The sequence below is a fragment of the Coenobita brevimanus genome, chromosome 27 (assembly GCF_032717465.1).
Source record: "Coenobita brevimanus isolate Jiangsu-jjx chromosome 27, ASM3271746v2, whole genome shotgun sequence".
Classification (NCBI taxonomy): domain Eukaryota; kingdom Metazoa; phylum Arthropoda; class Malacostraca; order Decapoda; family Coenobitidae; genus Coenobita; species Coenobita brevimanus.
Genome location: NC_136980.1, coordinates 16,903,078 through 16,917,706, shown reverse-complemented (window position 1 = coordinate 16,917,706; position 14,629 = coordinate 16,903,078). Strand labels below are relative to the sequence as shown.

Sequence of the window (14,629 nt, the reverse complement as noted above, 5' to 3'; positions counted from 1 at the left end):
CCTTAGCCAAATCAGCATGACTCCCACTCATAAAGTCATAACTATCGATGAATCTCAGCTTTTTTTCTATTTTTTTTTTATGTGTCCGATTCTGGACATAGGCTTCACAGCCTGCTCTCAAGGCCCAGCAGTCCTCCTACATACCATACACCTCTACATGTCACTACTTCGGCGCTAATACCCACCGTCCATATTGAAAACATGCTAGGGCTGTCTCATACAGGACTGGCATTTTGGTAAGAGCGGGGGTATTTTTACGACATGTCGGCTGGTCTTCTAGTAGATCAGTAAAGTTTGATGTAATGAAAATCAAATCCTTAAACTGTTCCCTGCCCCAGCCAGGATTTGAACCTGAGTCCGTTAGAACTGCAGGCCACCTCTCTACCGAGTGAGCCACTGCCAATATCAGCCTTAAAAAGCTTCAGTGTCCGTTTGCAAAGCAGGTTAATGGGGAAGTCTTGGTTCATTTCCTTAATGATCCGTCTGTTAACCTGGTTGTATCTGTCTGTGTAGTAGCAGAAGGGTCTGTCCAGTGAAGTCATCACTTCCACCAATCCCAACTGACAGTGTTCGATGTCCTTCAATTCTTCCTTGAACTTATCTAGGGCACACACTACCCAGCCGATCTCCATCATCGACAAGTCTCCACTCTCCATCACTGGTGGTGCTGGCTGTTCTGCTGCGGTCTCCTGTTCTCAGCCCTCTTGCTCTCAGCTCCGGATTTGAGCCACTTTCCCTGCTGTCTCGCGTATTACGAGTTCAATTCACATACTATTAAAAATACATTACAATTCGATAAAAAATAGGTCCTCGCTTACAATGAAATTCACTTACTGTGAGCCTGGGTACCATGCATACCTACTGTAGTCAATTACGATTACGATTACACAAAAGTCTGTAGTCGATTACAATCGAATACGATTACAGATTACGATTACCCCACGTCTGCTAAATATGTCAGATTGGTATATATATTATATATATATATATATAAATGGTATATATATATATATATATATATATATATAAATGGTATATATATGTTGTATATATATATATATATATATATATATATATATATATATATATATATATATATATATATATATATATATATGGCCATACCACGTTGAGTACACCGCTTTCTGTCCGATCAGCGAAGTTAAGCAACATTAGGTCTGGTTGGTACTTGGATGGGTGACCGCCTGGGAATATCAGATCCTGTTGGCATAACGTTCTCTCTACGTGTCAAGTGGGGTTGGTGGAGGATTAGTGCCCCTCCCTGTAAAACAATTAACTCTAAGCCTTTGGTCACCCCGTTTGGGATACATGGCGTCTGGCAATGAATGAATGAACTAACCCTAAATTATAAGTCAAATTATTGAGCAATGGTAATTATTCTGGTAGAGTTGTCTTTTATATTCATATTACATTTCCTACACAGAGCCCCTACGTAATTGTTAAATTGCTTATAATGGAGATGATTTCTGTGTTTGTCACTACCGTTAACAAATGCTGACTCACATTACTAACACATCATTTGCCTTTGAAAGTTTTCCTCATCCTCGTCTGTCATATGGATGGGAAATTTGTGGGGACTCTGTAACCGCTCATATGAGAGGGTTACTTTAACTATGAAATGTACGGCTGCATCGGGCCCAGCATATGTATATGAATCTACTAAATTATCATCTCTATCCACAATGATATAAGCTTATGCTATTGCGTGATGTGTGCTGACAAAATGATCCTTATCACCCCTATCCTTCAGTTAGGTTGCAATATCATAGAAACACACAACATCAGGGGACACTGTTTTCCACCAATTTTTAAATTTAATGGTGGAACCTGGCTCAAGAATTAACTTCTTTCTGTCGGGAGAAGCAAAATTGTGAATGTGAAACCTTCTCCTCCTTCCCAGTAAATTCCGAAAAGCACACTTCACAAAAGAAAGGACTCATAGGTTGACGTTTATGTACAAATGTCCTTAAATCTTTTATCAGACAGCAGTGTTTGTAGTCTAATAAAAGTAATATTACTTTGTCCTCATACTTCGTGCTCCCTATTCTGACTATAGCCAGTTCGTTGTGATGTTTATCGTTCAGGCATTAAATATTAATACTTAATTGATTCTGAGTTTCTAACTGTTCAAGCAAATACCAAGAAATCTCTTTCCCTCGAGGAAACTTTATCAAAGTACTACATTTTTCCCATGAATCCTCTCGACGCTGCATATCCCTTCATTTATTATGGATAGAAAATATCGTATAAACAGCCAAGCACTGTATTATACAAGCATCTTTATCTACTCCTGTTATAGGTTGAGGATTAAATATCTGCTTGCATCCTCTTACTCTTGTGGGAAATTCTACATATGTACTGTACTTATAGACTGAGGAAAACAATTTTTATAATATTGATTTCTATGTATTTGGTGTAGTCTAATATAAAGCCACTCCCCTCGGTGGCTGAAAGAACATTTTCTATGTGATTTAATATGTACTGTTTCAGCTCCTTCAGTGTTTGTCCTATAGTGATGAGAGTAATGATAACTCGTGGAGTGTGAATATAGTGAGTTCTGGTTGTATCTTCCACCTCTAAAACAGGTTTCCGCCATAATACAACTGCCAGCACTAAGTATATACCAACAGATGGTGCCTGCATCTGCCTCTTTACATTTTGAATATGATGACTGAAAAATGTACCAAAATCTGTTAAGAACACAACAGGGTCCTGAGTGTTATCTCCTGGTGGGCTAAATCTGACCTCATGCAAAAGGCCATCACAAAATGCCCTACTGTAGAGCTTACTGTTTTCAGTAGAGATGATAAAGGTGTATGTCCATCATCCCTGCTTGTAGAGGGAGTAGCCACATCCTCACTACTTGTAAAGGCTGTGGCCACATCTTCCCTGCTTGTAGAGGCAGTAGCCACATTATCTCTGCTAGTTGATGTGTTTCCAGGGAGATGGGGTCATCTTAACTGCTTTGAAGTTCCTCCTACTCCGCCTGTGAACAGCGGTGTTTTTTCCTTAAGGTTTCTTCCTAATAATGTGTAGCCATTAACAATAATAGGTATATAGGGTATTCACTCGTCAGTGTTTATGATTACCCACCTTGTAAACAGGAGTGTCTGTGATATCGGTGGAAATAAATGTCGATGAATCGCTCACAACCTGGACATTTCACACAGGTGTGGGCTGTTTTGATGTTAATCTTGCTGCCACACTTCTCGCAGCGGGTCTCCAGATCTCTAGACGTACCATGATGAAAGGAAACCCCCAGTTATCGGTGGCTTTATAAATCCTGAGAGCCTCAGTTACCAACTGTAAGCTCCATAGGTCCTATCGAGATGTGGTCAGATTCTTATGCAGACGCACACACTCTCACAAAGGGAGATTACTGTTCTTGCTCTTAACCATTTAATTTGTTTAATTATTTTTTCTGAGCATGGTAATATTATTGGCTGTTAATTTTAGTTGTATAGTGATTTTGACTGTGGTAAAAGGTTGTTGGTTCACTGAAAGCAGTGATGAGAAATAGGGAGGTGAGTATGGAAGTTAAGAAGTCACTGCATGATAATACTGTGATCCCTGCCCTGACGTATGGAAGCAAGACATGGACCTTGTTAGAGGGAAACAAGTCAAGAGTGAGAGCAGTGGAAATGAGTTACTTGAGTGGAGCATGTGGAGTGACATGGAGGGACAGGCTAACTAATCACGAAGTGAAGGAACGTTGTGGGGTGGATGTGGATGTGGTTGAGAAAATTAGGAGAAATACACTGAGGTGGTTTGGACATGTGGAGAGAATGGAGAATGAAAGACTGACTAAGTGGGTGTATGGAGGTGAAGTGGAGGGAGGGAGAGGGAGGGGAAGACAGAGGATGAGGTGGAAGGATGGAGTTGAGAGGTATATGAGGGAGGAGGGGTGAGTTGGGAGGAGGGCAGTCAAACGGTGGGTGACAGAGCGACTTGGAGGCGTTTTGTCTGTGGCCATTCTTTGCGGGATTAGGGCGTCGGACTATAGACAGATAAATAGACAAGGAAGAATAAGAAAAAAAATAGGAAGAAAACAATGAGAGAGAGAGAGAGAGAGAGAGAGAGAGAGAGAGAGAGAGAGAGAGAGAGAGAGCCAGACAGACAGACAGACAGACAGGCAGACAGTAATTATTTTTCCAATGGTAATAAATAACAGTGCTGTAAAATTCTAGCTGAATAGTGGTGTTGACTGTGGTGGCAGAGAATAAAAAAAATGAAGAGAAAAGAGAGGGAGGTGAGACGTGTGTTCTTTGTATGTATCACCCACGGTCATCATGGTAGTGCCCGAGATGTCCCTGTTATGGTTTATTATCGCCAGGTGAAAGAGCATCGAGGGAGGGGCTGAGTTTACTGATATGGATGGGTCACAGAGAGGAAAACAGACAGACAGACAGACAGACAGTAATTATTTTTCTAATCGTGGTAATAATAGTGCCATTAAATTCTAGCTGTAACATTTGGAAACATTGTGTGACCCACACAAGATACCCAAGATATTTTGCATTAAATGTGCAGACTTACTGTGCCTGAGTGATGCACAGTGCCTGATACTGTGTGTCCAGGATTAGCATGTATGCAATAGGAAAACATTATTAATCAATGTCTTTAAATGTTTCGCTTTGTTTTTATTTGTCCTTTATATGAAAAGACGTTTCTTAAATCAGGTAATTATGGTGGTGGTATTAATTGTAGATATTGTAGCTGTAGAGTGAATGTAGCTGTAGAGAATAAGAAGAAATTAGAAAACAGAATGAGAGAGAGAGAGAGAGAGAGAGAGAGAGAGAGAGAGAGAGAGAGAGAGAGAGAGAGAGAGTCTTTCCACTCATTTGGGTCTCCCACCTGTGGGTGGGGGGGAGAGGAAATGCCCAGTACAGCCCTGCCCAGGACTATGCGTGCGTAGTCCTGGGCAGGGTTGTACTTCTCAGGGATTAAGTTCCTCGAAGGTGTGGAGGTCACCCAGTAGCAAGCCATATGGTAGTCGTGGTGTTTTTATGGTTTACTGATAATTGCCAATAAGTTCAAACAGTTTGGTAGGGTCCATTATTGCAGGAAGTTTGTGTTGCCCTGGCGGTGCCTGGGATGGTGATGGGTTCTGGTTCAGGGCTAGGATCTATCTATCTATCTATTGCCAGACGCCTCAATCCCGTTTGGGGTGGCCACAAACAAATCGCCTCCAAGTCGCCCTGTCCCCCGCCATTTCACTACCCTGCTCCCAACTCACACCCCCCTCTCTCATATACCTCTCCACCCCATCCCTCCATCTCATCCTCGGTCTCCCCCTCCCTCTTCCACCCTCCACCTCACTCACATACACTCTCTTCGTCAGTCTTTCACCCTCCATCCTCTCCACATGGCCAAACCACCTCAGTGTGTTCCTCACAACGCTTCCTATCACATCCACATCAACACCACAACGCTCCTTTATATCCTCATTCGTCAGCCTGTCTCTCCACGTGACTCCACAAGCTCCTCTTAAATAACTCATTTCCACTGCTCTCACTCTTGACTTGTGTCCTTCCAACAACGTCCAAGCTTCACTTCCGTACGTTAGAGTTGGTATCACAATACTGTCATGTAGTAACTTTTTTACTTCCATGCTCACTTCCCTGTTTCTTATCACTGCTTTCAAGGAACCAGCAACCTTTCTTCCCTGCTGTACCCTTTCAAGCACTTCACCCTCCAAACCTCCATCCTTACTCATCACACTACCCAAATACTTAAACGTACTCACATTTTCCAATTCCTCACCATCCAACCTCGCTATACATTCACTGGCTTCACCTCTCTCAAAGACCATCACTTTACTCTTCCCTACATTCTATCTATCTATCTATTATGTAGTCCTATATTTGCTCGGCCGCGCGAAAATGGCGTACCATCGACATTTAATAGTTATAATATATTAATACATACTACATACACATTATAATGAAATTATAAGCTAATTAAGTGAAATACATAATATTGTAAAGTAACATAATTGTATGAATATTGTATACATATTTTATTCATAGTAAATAGTGATTATTCAGTAATATTACATTTTAAATAAGTTGAATACATATTGGAATAAATGCATTAAAGTAAATTATTTAACTGTAATACAGTATGTACTTGGGTTATTATAGTGAAATGCATACATGCAAGAATAAAAATAGTTTAAAATTAAGATTATTGTAAGAGTTATTAATATTTCATTTAAAGATAATGGTACTGGTCTGCCATATATGGGTCATTCTTCTTTGTGTTATTATTATTATTATTATTATTATTTTTTTTTTTTTTATATAATTAATACTATATACAAAATATATACACTTCATTCAGGGTGGTTAACTGTGATGTTAACTCTCCCCCCACTAAACAATGACTCCAAATTAGCAATTCTTGCATGCATTCTGTGCATGGCCAACAGCAATACTGCAACCACAATGCAGATAATTATAAAGACAGAAGGTGCTTGGCTATACACGTAATATGGGTTGAACATACTCAAACTCAAATCTTCCCAGGGCTTCATTGTTTCATTGATCAGCTGCATAGTTTCAAACTTAGGTGAAGTCAGCTTAATACTTGTGCTCATGTTTAAGTCCATATCAGGCAGTGGGTGGAAATGTTTGTGTGTATGGTTGAGAATGGCGTAGTGATTGATGGTGGAAAAAGTAGACATGGATGGTGTAAATACCGCACAGTAGTCTGGTGCTATGTATAATCCTGAGGCTGATGTATGAGATGGTGGTATATCTGGACAGACTATGTAAACTGATGTGTTATGAGGGAAATAAAAAAAACTGCGAGTGTCCAATGCGTTGATGGTGTACAAGTTTATCTGGAGCAAAAGTGAAGTTGCAATGATGATGAATATTGTTATTGCTGATGATAGCCATTTCACAAGGGACCGTATCAGTAGGCTGAAACGTGAAAATGTACGCAGGACAAAGATGAACAGCATGTAAGGATGTGCGGCACTTTCGCTCAATCGTTGACTCACTTGCGAAAGTGACAGTGTCTCGTCTCTTGGAGACCATGATGAGTTCGGTGTCTGTGTTGATGTTGATGATGACTAAAGTGTTGTTGTTTCTATAGGGGAAGGGGTGTATTTGGTATACTGTGAACAGGTCTTCCGTGATGAATGGTACATGAACTATCACTGATGTTGGTGTTAGTGTTGCTTCCAAGTACGGGTAATATTGCATAAATTCCCTACTGCGGAACAATGGCTTCAATTTATGTTTATGTATGCCTTGACTAACTATCTGACGTAGCTCATGAACTGGGAGTAAGTCATTTGTGATCTTGCCATCACCAGCATTCGAAATTCCTTGCATAAGTGCCCTGAAATGATCTCTAGTGTTCTCTAATTGTAGTAGAATCGTGTCAATATGTTCTGTGATGATGGAGAAGTGCTGGAAAAGGGTAACGTTACCCTCCAAGTCATTTATTTTATCTATACTCTCGAGAGCTACGTTTTCTGCTTGTTTCAGATTTTTCACAATTGTTTTCATTGCCGAGTTCTGTCCTGTGATGAATTTATCTTGGTATGTTAGTACCTGAGGTATCTTATTAAATTTTTGTTTATTTCTTTAAGGTCATCCTCTGTAGCCAATCCAAAGATGTTCCCAAGAATTGCGCCGCCCAGATCGAACAAACCGCGCTTTTGGCGAGTACGTGTGATGTTGTTCCTGTCGCTCAGCACCTCTGTTCCATAAGATGGGAGATCTTGGATCATGACGAGCATAGTTGACTTCGCCTGTTCTAGTTTCCATTTCGCTAACTTCACCATTTCATCCACTTCCTTGGTGATATGTGATTGTGAAACATAATTCCCTATCTTGAAGTCCAGAGTTCGCATCGGCGTCGCAAGTCTTTCTATATAAGTAGGTAAGTCATACAAGTAATCTAGACTTATTTCAGTACTCATGACGTCCTTGACGATTGTAGTCGTGGCCGTTGGAGCTATGAGGCATCCTTGTCGTACTATATGCTTGGGGTCTAGGTGCGCATATACCCTTACTATGTATAGGAGAATCCATAGCATAAGTCCCTTCATCGTAACCTACCGAAAAAAAAAATCTATTAATTTCCTATAAAGCTGTGGTTGATGATAGTGATGATGTGCGTTACGGTTGGCTGTTATTTCATTTATAGAAGGAGTTTAAATCGATATTTAATTCTCGTAAATGATGTACTGTAGATTTCATTGGAATAGTTGCACCTATGTTCGATTGTTTGGTATATGACCTTAATTTCTTTTTGTAATCATTGTTGTGTTCTTGCTTGGTTTCTTGAGGTACGTTCGCCTGTTCGGTTGTATCCGAGGCTGAATAATTATGTGATAATTCCCTTGAAACTCGTTTTAAATGGTCAATATGAACTTGTTTTTCCTCGCCACTTGAAAGTGACTTAATTAAAACTTTGTTTGCCTTTATGTTAATTACTCTGTATGGGCCCTCAAATTTAGGGGATAATTTATTGTCTCTCGTATGAATGACTCCGTAAACAATGTCTCCTAAGCTGATAGGTGAATCTTTTGCCTTTTTGTTAAATGCCTCCGTCATTTCTTCCTTGGACATCGTTAATTGTTTTTGCACTCTTTTGTGAATGTCCTGGAATTCACGTAAACGGAGTTTAGAGTAATCATCGTAATTGTATATAGGCATGCTGTCACCTTCTAGGAGCTCATATGGTAATTTTTTATCTGTGCCATATATAATGAAATGTGGTGTGTCACCAATGGATTTATTTATAGACCCATTAATGGAGGCCTCTACTCTGGGAATCCAATCATCCCAGCTTGCATAATTTTCACTGAGAATGTGTCGTAGCACATCTAATACCTTTTTATTTTGTCTCTCTACCAACCCATTCGATGCTGGGTGATAGGCCAAAACGTTAACCTTTTTGATGTTGTATTGTTTACATATTTCTTGTAAGATCTCAGAATTAAATTCTCCTCCATTATCACTTATTAGTACCTTAGGGGTAGTAAAGCGACATATTACATTATCTGTTATTGCCTTTGCTACTGTCTCTGCTGTCTTATCTTTAATTGGAGCTAAAATGACATAACGGGAAAAATGATCCGTTGCTACGAATAAGTATAGGTTATTATTGTATGATAATGGCATCTTGAGTAAATCAACAGCGACAACGTCCCATGGTTGATGTGGTACTGGGTAATTACCCATCGGTGCAGGTGTGATTGGGTATCCTTTGTGTTTCGCACATGATTCGCAAATGTCTATATGATTGTGTATATCTCTTCGTAATGAAGGCCAGTAATATAATAGCTGGGCTTGGTTGAATGTCTTATCCTTTCCAGGGTGTCCTGCATGTCGGCTGTCGTGTATCATTCGTAATACTTGGGGTATCATGTCATTAGGTACTACCAACTGGTTAGTATTTCTTTGGCGTTTTGGTTGTTTAGAGTTAATTTTGTATAATGTATTATTGACCATTGTGAATTGTTCAAGTGGGACATGCAGTTTGGGTAATTGTATGTCATCTCCACTTTCTAACTTGTATATTACTTTTGACCATACTGGGTCAAGTCTTTGTGCCTTTGCGATATCCTCGTGGTTTGGGATATTTCCTTTGAGATCTAACGCCGCGACCTGAATTGTGTTCGGGTTCCTAGATAATGCGTCAGCTACTATATTCATTTTACCTTGTATATAATGTATTTGTACATTGTAGTTTTCAACTGTACATTTCCATCTTGCTCTCCTCCCAGAAAGGAGTTTTTCTTTAAACATACCCACCAGTGGTTTATGGTCGGTGAATAAGTGGATTTCGTAACCATATACCAAATCTCGAAACTTTTGTAATGCAAAAATCACTGCAAGTGCCTCTAAGTCTGTAGTGCTATAATTTTTCTCCGCACCTCTTGTCTGTCTGCTGGCAAATGCAATTGGTTGATTCTTTCCTCTTTTATCTTCCTGCATCAGTACAGCCCCTAATCCTTTAACTGATGCGTCTGTACAAATAAGAAATGATTTCGTGTAATCTGGATATGCTAAACAAGGTGCATTCGTTAGTTTAATTTTTAGATTGTTAAATGCCCTTTTTGTTCTTCTTCCCATTGGAATACAGCATCTTTTTTGAGTAGTTGGAATAGAGGGAAGGCTATATGAGAGAACTGTGGTACGAAGGACCTATAGTACCCAGCCAGACCTAAAAATTGTCTAACTTCGTCAGTCGTAGTGGGTTCAGGAAAATCTCTCACTGCCTGTATTTTGTTATCAGTGGTGTGAATACCATCAGAGCTTAATTTGTGGCCTAAGAAATTTATTTCCTTAAAGCAAAATTTGCATTTAGAAAGTTTAATTTTTAATCCAGCATCACTAAGCTTTTGTAAGAGTAAGTCTAATTTCCTGAGATGATCCTTAATATTCTTCGTTGCGATAATAATATCGTCAAGATAAACAAATATTCCTTGTCCTAAAATTCCGGACAATACGTAATTCATAAGACGCTGGAACGTACCGGGGGCTGTCCTCAGTCCCATTGGCATTCTTGTATATTGATAATGGCCTCTGTTTGTTGAAAAGGCAGTGTATTTACGTGACTCCTGAGATACCGGAATCTGATAGTATCCGTTTAGGAGATCGATGGTCGAGAATATATTATTCTCAGGACCAATATTCTGTAGAACATCACTTAGCAATGGCATGGGAAATCTGTCAGGGATTGTGTGATTATTTAGTTTACGGTAATCTACTACCGCACGCATTTCTCCATTTCTCTTGGGCACAAAGAAAAGGGGAGCGTTCCACGGAGAAACTGAAGGCTCAATAATTCCAAGCTTTAACATTTCATCGACATACTGATTTGCAAGTGTACGTTGGGAGTGTGGTATGCGATAAGCTGGTACGAAAATTGGTGGTGTTTCTGGGTGCACATTAATCATGTGATTAATCAAGTTAGTACACCCTAATTGTTCTCCGGGCAAGGCTACGGTGTCCCTGTGTGTTTCCAGCAGGGTTAACAAATCATTTTCTTCGTCAAATTCACCTGAGTGAATTAAATTCTCTTTTATTCTTTCTCTATCCGTAGATTTTATCTCACTTGTTACTCCACCAATATTTATTTCCTTCACAGGGGCTAAACATTTTTCAATATTAACTATGCAAGTTCCCTTCTTCAACTGAACTTCCCCATTCATGTGATTAATAATGAATATCTGAGTTAGCCCTTCGTCGTTCGTATGACATAATGCGTTTTCTACTGACAATCCCTTTACTTTACATAATTCTTCTAAGACAAGAACAGTACTATTCCGTAATTTGCTCTTTATGGTAACCTTCATGTATGAATTAGGTGGTATAACCAAATCATTAGTGAGATGGGCTGGAAAAATTGATAAATCAGTACTGTTATCTGGGTCACTAATTCTGGAGGATGGGGTTGCTGGTGTAAGTGGATCTATACACTCATCTGTTTGTGTATGTTTGTTAAAGCCTTTAATATTACCAATTCTTTTTGGCTCTCTTCTACCAATCGGTGAGGGCTCTGAAAGTATTTCCTCTATAAATTCATTATCAAAGTCTCTTCCATTCATTTGTGGGAGTATAGTTATGTTCTCAGTTCTCATGGATCTTAAGCCCAGTAACATATGAGCTTTAATTGCTAAGTTTTCAACGATATAGAACAATGCAGAGAATGGTCTTGTAGTTTCTGTGAAACTGAGATTTAATCTTATCATACCTTTTACTGTAATCTCTTGACCATCTACTGTGTTTAATTCTAAATCAGCTTCATCCAGAAAAGTTACTTTCTTTTTATTTTTAAGAATTCTATTTAGTTCTTCATGTGTTATTAAGTTCACTGGAGAGCCTGTATCTAAAAATAAGGAAACGTTTTGATCCTCACATACAGCTGGTATCAAGATACACTCATTTCCCAACATGCCTCCTATGTGAAGTTTAACCTTGTTCTTCTTTACGTTTGTTCGTTTTTTGTCATGACTTGGTCTTCCCCCGATTTGAACATAGACACAATTTTTTCTACTGTTTTGCAATCACTAGTCCAGTGCCCTTGGTATCTATGATGCCTACAGTAAGGACCAAACCCTTGTGTCTTTTGATTATCCTCTTTTGCCTTGATAAAGCATTCATACCTTGTGTGTCCTGGTTTTGCACAGTAATGACACAGAATGGACCTATCCCTTGACTGTGACCTACGAGGTGATTTCCCATAAAAAGTGTTGTTTATAGCGCGAGACCTGCTCGGGCTGCGCGAAAACTTATGAAACTGCCTGTAGGAAGGCGTGTGGGAACGAGGTCTAGGCGTCTTTGTTTGTTTGGGCTGCCTCATTTCAGGTCGCGATCGATTTTGTTCTCTGTTTGGGGTCGGTGTTGATGTTTTCACAGCTGATACTGTCTCAGGTACCCTGATTCTACCAGAATGTGCATGTGTGTCGACCACACCTGCTTTACTGCACTGCATCTCTACCTCGTTCATTAAGTCTAGTAAGCACATTCCCGGGGTGTACGCAATTGTTTTGGCGATCTTCAGGGTTCTATCAGGTAATTTACACAAGGCAGCTACATAACCAATGATGTCCACGACGAGGTCTGGGGACATCTTTCCATCATCTGTTATCCACTTAGAATTCTCCAGAGTAGCTAATAGGGTTCTCTTGATTGTGGAGACATCAGCAGTTATTTCACTGAGCACATGGTTTGTAGTGTGCTCCCTTACAAGATCTACAATTTTATGTAATTCTGGAATTATACCTGGCAAGAAGTTCATACCTCCAGAAAATTTCTTCAGAAATTCAGTTTTAAATTCATCATATGTCCTAGCACGATGTAGCTTATCGGAGCGCAATAAATTGCTTGCTGGACATCTTTCCTGGCTTATGCAAGATGAAAAAATAGCAATTTTCTCTTGTTCATCTAGTATGTGGCGCTTGATGAACATTTGTTCGCACTGACTGATTAATGAAATGACATCAATGCGATCCTTGTCTGTGCCAGAGAATTTTGGGGCAGTCTTATCCTCGTGATACACAAAAACGTGAGGTGTGGTTTTTAGATCAGCAGTATTTGTTTCTTGATTCATATTTAATGATTGCCCTGTTAATTCAACTTGTACGAGTTTATCGTTATGTGAGGGAATGGTAGAATATATATGACCGGACCGGTGAACCCTGTTAAGTATATTGGCATACGTATTTAAGGCAGCTGCGAAGTCGATACTCTCAACGTCTGAAGGGGTTTCCCACTCATCATCCGAAACTCCCGTATTTGTTTCCTTATCTATAACGTGTGGTGTGGGTTGTACAATGGGTGGGCTGTCTCTTAATTGTGAGTCTGATGTTGTGGCAATTTGTGTGTCATCTGGTATTAACGTGGGTGGTTGCGAAAATATTCCTGTCATTAAGATATGATGTTATGAAATACGCCTCTTGTTTATTTATGTCCTAGCAAACTAGATGATTAAATAAGTTGAATATAGCTAATTTTAGCACTGAGAAGAAATGAGCAAGTATAATTTTACCCACTTGATACAGATCGTAGGGGTGTGTCGATACAAAAGTCGATCTCGGAAGAAAATACAGGTTTGATTGAAGATCTCTTGATAATTCTAGTGGTGTGTTGATGGACGATATTACTCAGGAAACTCCATGGCCTGGTATTTGTAGTGGTTAACGGCTGTCCCAGGCAAACCTCAACATAGAACGTCGAATTTCCAACTTAACTGTGAAAATAAGTGAATATGAGTAGGAGCTATGTGAATAATGAGTAATGAGTAGTGGGTGAGAAGTGCCTGGTGTCAGTCACACGTTGCTTGGCATGGCAGACTCGCGTTGTGATGTCATCTCAGCACATGGTGACGTCGGCTTCCCACACTGGTAGCTGTGGTGAGTGAATGAGAAGCGATGAGTAACTTGAGTGAAGATGAGTTGTGAGTCGTGTCTCACTCTTCGTTTGTTTGTTCCCTTTATTCTATGTGGAAGTTTTCTCTGTCCTTTTCTCTAGTGATTTATTCGTTGTGGGATGAAGACTGCCGTTACTTGTAGGTGCGTGTAGAAGATTATACAGACGACGTAGAGTTGTTAATTGTAGTTGATTGTAGATGGCTGTAGTTGATTGTAGATGGCTGTAGACTTTGTAGAACTGAAGCTAACCTTGTAGTCTCGGTTGCTTTTGTAGAAATTTGCTTTTAATTCGGAGACGATGTCCGCAGATTTGCTGGTTTGTCGTTAAGCTACGTGCAAGGCGTCGAGTGATCTCTTGACCTCTGCATCAGCGTAATGATCTGGGAGACGGAGGGGGCAGGAGCTGATATTGTTGGTTGTTGTCAATCTTGATATTTTGTAGGAATTTAATGTTGATTCGTAGACGAGGTTCGTATACGTTCGCTGCTACCAAATGTCATAAAGACTTTGTAGTTACTTGTAGAGAAGTATATTTTAGACTTGTGGTCGAGCGGCTTTTATCCCAGGGCTAGGATAACACACTTTATGCAGTGTGGAGTTCTTGATATTTCGAATTGCGTGTGGCAATATTTCAAACATTTCTCTAAGTAGAACAAGAACAAATGTATAAAGCTGACCTCTTCCGATATTGGTGAAATAAACCAAAAT

General features: G+C 39.8%; 1 pseudogene; it reads left to right on the top strand.

The window, feature by feature from the left end:
- The first annotated feature begins 1,111 nt into the window (after window positions 1-1,111).
- On the top strand, window positions 1,112-1,230 carry LOC145394572 (5S ribosomal RNA; annotated as a pseudogene).
- Window positions 1,231-14,629: the final 13,399 nt, after the last annotated feature.